Below are 4,829 nucleotides of genomic sequence, written 5' to 3' on the forward strand. Positions count from 1 at the left end.
TTTTTTTTTCGTAGGAGAGGGAAATGCTTTATGCACTGGCCGGGGGCGCTAGTCTCTATACTACCTTCCCCGAGTGTGGGACTCCCACCGAAGCGTGTTGGGCTACCCACTAAAACCCAAACTCCCACCGCCCGCGCAAGAATCCCGCATCTGGCACCGCAATTCTGCATGTCTTCAGATGCAGGAGCGCGCAATACAACTTAAGTTGTATTAAGGCCCACCCAAGTGACATCACTCAATACGTTTTTTTTTTTTATTTAATTAAGAACAAAATAATTTGTTAGAAAAATTAATTTATCTTTATTTCTTTTTGACTGTTGATGCTTCCAAATGGGTAGTAGTATGATGTACATATTTAGGAACGAATTTCCGTGATTCCTTGTAATTTTTTGTTCTCACTGAAGATGGCCCATCTCGTTTCAAAATACATTAATTTATCTTTGCTTTCAATATAAAGTCTATTTTGGCGCAGCAATTCGTTACATAATAGATGAATTTGAAATTAACAGGTGTTTCTAACCTTTTAAGCATACAGACATATGTAGATAAAAAGTCCAGCTGAAACTTTCTTCTTTCTGTGTCTCGTTTGTGCGCGCTTTTCCCCCTAACTACTCCGAAATTTAGTATGCAAGTGATCAAACCACATTTTTTTTTATTTTTATTTTACCATTTATCTGATCGTAAACCTTAATAATAGAGTAGAGCGTACTGCTGATCTCAATTTATTTAATTTTATATAAAAAAAAACCAGTAAATGCCAAACTACTTCCAAGGAAATCCCACGACATCAATATCGTCACCGATGTAGGCGCGCACAGTTGGCGACGTGGCCAACTTGAGTAGGCTATCGAAACTCTTCTGAAATTGTTCATCTTCGCGCAATTTGGTGACTATATCGGCAACCGCAACTGACAGCCGCTTCAGGCGATTCAACTCCTCGAAGGTTGTGTTTGCCTGGAAGGAAAGGGTAGACAATGAGTTTGGATGCCTCTAGATTTTGTTATATCTTGACGCCCAAAGTTTAATAACCTAATGTGCATAGAATTGCGCGTATGCACTGTGAAGTCTAATGGGATTTTTTTTTCTATCAAAAAATTTTGCCTTCTCTGAGTGCCCTCTTCGCATAAATTCTATTTAGAGGGCAATAATAAGGCAACAGAAAAGAAAATGCCATAAATAATAATGATTGGCGCTTACACAACATGTCAGTGTTTGGCCGCGCTTCTCCTCCGATTTGTGGCGTGCGCCTTCTACGTTCTTAGTTTTACGCCGACTGCACTGCGAAGCTTTTATAGACATACATATGCTATTTTGTTTGTCCGTGAATATAGACTTCAGTTGTTCTTTCCAATGTCCACAGATATAAATATGTTTTTAGGTTTACCACCTATCAAAGGCTAAAGCTACATTTGCTGAAATTTGTCGAGAAAACACCCACAGTAAAGTCTCACCTCCCAAAAATTTTATTTTATTATTGTTTCTGTATTATTAGTGCCGAGTTTAATCAGCTGTTTCAAAAAAATATTCATGCGAATTTGTTAAAACGGAATTTTGTTATTATATTTTCTTTTTGCGCTAAATTACTGATAACATTTAATTTTGTGATGATGTATTCACTTATTTATAAATTTAACAGGTCATTGATAAGAGCATTTCGTGAGTATAATATAAACACAAACACAAAGATAAAAGAAACAAACTTTTTAGTAGTTACATTTGTATGAATGTATGTACCTATGTATGTACATAATATACGTATATTAGGGTGGTTATTAAAAAATACCAATAACTAAATTTTGTATGGGGCAACGCTTTACAAAATAAAGACATTGCCGAAAAGTGTAAACAAAATTTTTAAGGATTACAACCATAGTTTGAAAAAATTTAAATAAAAAAATTCACCAAAAATGTAATTGAAATCTGTTACCTACCGACTTCACAAAAAGGAGAAAGGCTATCAATTCGTCGGAATATTTTTATTTTTTATTATGTATGTTACCGCATAACTTTGGACCACGTTAACCGATTTCTATCACTATTTTTTTAGAGGAAAGGTGTTACCTCACCTCGATCATCGGATCATGTAGAAATTAACGATTATCTTAAATTTTTATATGGGAATTGAAGTTGGTTTTGTTTTTTGCTTAAACATTACTTGTTAGCAGATTGAAACTACAAAATAAACACATCCACGAAAATTTCAAAATTTTTAACAAGTTTTCAAATTCTTAAACAAAATTTTAAGGGTCGCTACCAGGGTTTGAAAAAATTAAAAATTAATTAAAATCTGATTAATTTGACATATTTTTGAAACTTATTCTTATACAGTATATTTTGCTTAGCTGCACATCCTTCTTTGCACGAAAAACTTTTGCACCTAACCGAAAAAGGCATTTAAGCGAATTTTCTTTACTACTTCAATGAGGAAGGTATCCGAATCCCTATGAAACCAAATAATGGAGAAGCACTTATCACGTAGAAAATAATGCAAGCGAAATTTTTTTTCGAATGGTATCTTATTATCTATATAACTAGAAAAATTGATAGCCATTTACGTTGTTCTGCGATATGAGTAAAATAAATAAAAGCTTGTAAAATTAGGTAATTGTAGGCCAGTGCAGGTAAACGCAATACTTTCTTTGATAATTGATACTAGTTGCACAATTTTTAAGGCACCTGTCGCCAATGTGCAGGTATGTTGAATGCATCTATCGGAGCAGTTTCCTTATAAATGTTAAAAATAATGTCTCAGATGCGCATTTTGGGGTAGGTATCTTAAATGTGCACTTAAGCATAAAGGCAGCAAAGCAAAATATACTGTATATACATAAACTCGCTAAGTTATAACTGGTAAAAGTTAAAAATTTCTCGAATTTTTGTGATAAAAAATATATTTTTTCTTTGTAGCGACCCCTAAAATATTGTTTAAAATGTCTTTATTTTGTACGTAGAAAAAAATATGACGTTTATATTTTTAAAGACCACCCATCCAAATATACAGACTGCATCATAAAGAAATAAATTATCGTCAAGGTAAACAAATTATTTTATTTATTCAGGAGAGCGAAATAGCGCGTCCGAGAGAGAGAGTAAAAGTGAATGAAAATTCATAATTTAATTGTATATACTTGAATTTGTTGTTAAAAATTCAGGCGCTAATTCAATACACACATACATATGCATGTAAGTATGTATGAAGACGTCAATATGTATAACGAGAACACTTCTAGATGCATACATATACATATACACTGCCGAAACAAAGTATTGGCACAGCAAATTTTTCACAATATATGCAATAATTTTTATTCTAATATGCAGTTTTGCAGCCCATTAAATTCTAGCAAAAAATGCAAGTTCGGAGTTAGTCAAAAATCGCGTTGATTTTTGAGAATTTTTTCTGTTGGAGGTGTTTTGCATTTTTCCATATAAAGTATTTTCGAAACAAATTTTTTGTATGGAAGATACTGCGTGAAAAAAAAAATCCAATAATCAATGGTAATTCCTGGCTACTTTAAACTTGCACCTTATTGTGATAAAATTGATTGGGCTACAAATCTGCATACTCAAAAAAATTCTAAAAAATCTGATTAAAAACTTGAAAATTTTCTGTTGAAAAATTTGCTGAATTTTCGCTAGTTTTACACAAAGTTTAGGAATTATACTTTTATGTTTTTTGTTGTAGAATGAACCATATTTTTATACAAAATTAGCGGGAAAATATTAGAATGAAAATTATTGCATATACATATTGTGAAAAATTTGCTGTGCCAATACTTTGTTCCGGCAGTGTATGTATATATTTATGCATATGTATACATAAACAAAACAAATACTTGTTATTTTATTTACATCAATTAAACTTAAAAATAGTTAAAAAAAAAAGTTGATATACATGTCGTCGCCTGGGTAAGAGATTGTCGTAAGCGTCATACGTATGTGCGTAACATACGACAATCTGTTACCCAGGCGACGATGTGTACATTTGTATTTATGTACATAGGTATGTATGTATGTATGTAGCTATGCATATTTTCATATTTGTATTATAAGTTTGCGTACCAAACTCGATTATGATATCACCGGCCACACAAAAACCTACGAACAATAAATATTGACGACGTGTAGGTAAAAAACGCAAATTTGCGGACGTAAAGGCAAACTTCTGCGAAGCTGGTAAGAGACGTGTTAACCGTAACATCAGTTAAAAAAAGTATAATTTCATTAAAAGAAAAACACAACAACAAGCAAATAAAAGTATGACAAACTGTAGTAATAACAATAAAGATAGAAATTTCCAAGCAGCTTTCTTGGCCGAAAGCGATGTTTACTACCTTCGCACGTACATATTTATTACATATGTACATACATATGTACACTAATATGTCCATACATACTTGCTGCGAACAAGCTTGTTTGTAGGTGGCCAGTACATAAATTTCTGTGAATTATTCGTTGTCTGATAATCGCATTGAGTTATTTATTTTCTTTATTTTGTATATGTTTACCTTCCAGAAAAACCAGTCATACTCAGCTCAAAAAAAAAAAAGTTAAGCTTAAAATTCCTTTAACTGATTTGAGCATGAGATGACAATTAATTTAAGAATTAAGTGGTACATGTGACAAAAATAAAGGCGAACGATAGAATGTTTCATGAAAGAAAAAATCTCCGAGATTATTGTTCCGATTAGGGTTGAGTTGCGGTCCTTGATTGGGGCCAATGTGGAACCCTGCTCCAACTTCGCGTTGCATTTGTATGTCGAGACGGCGGTATCAAGTTTCCCGTGGTAGCACAGATAGATTCATTTTCATATCGGACATCAAATTTA

The sequence above is a fragment of the Rhagoletis zephyria genome, unplaced genomic scaffold (assembly GCF_001687245.7).
Source record: "Rhagoletis zephyria isolate East Lansing unplaced genomic scaffold, Rhagoletis_zephyria_1.1 Rzeph_scaffold_08131, whole genome shotgun sequence".
In the NCBI taxonomy this organism is placed as follows: domain Eukaryota; kingdom Metazoa; phylum Arthropoda; class Insecta; order Diptera; family Tephritidae; genus Rhagoletis; species Rhagoletis zephyria.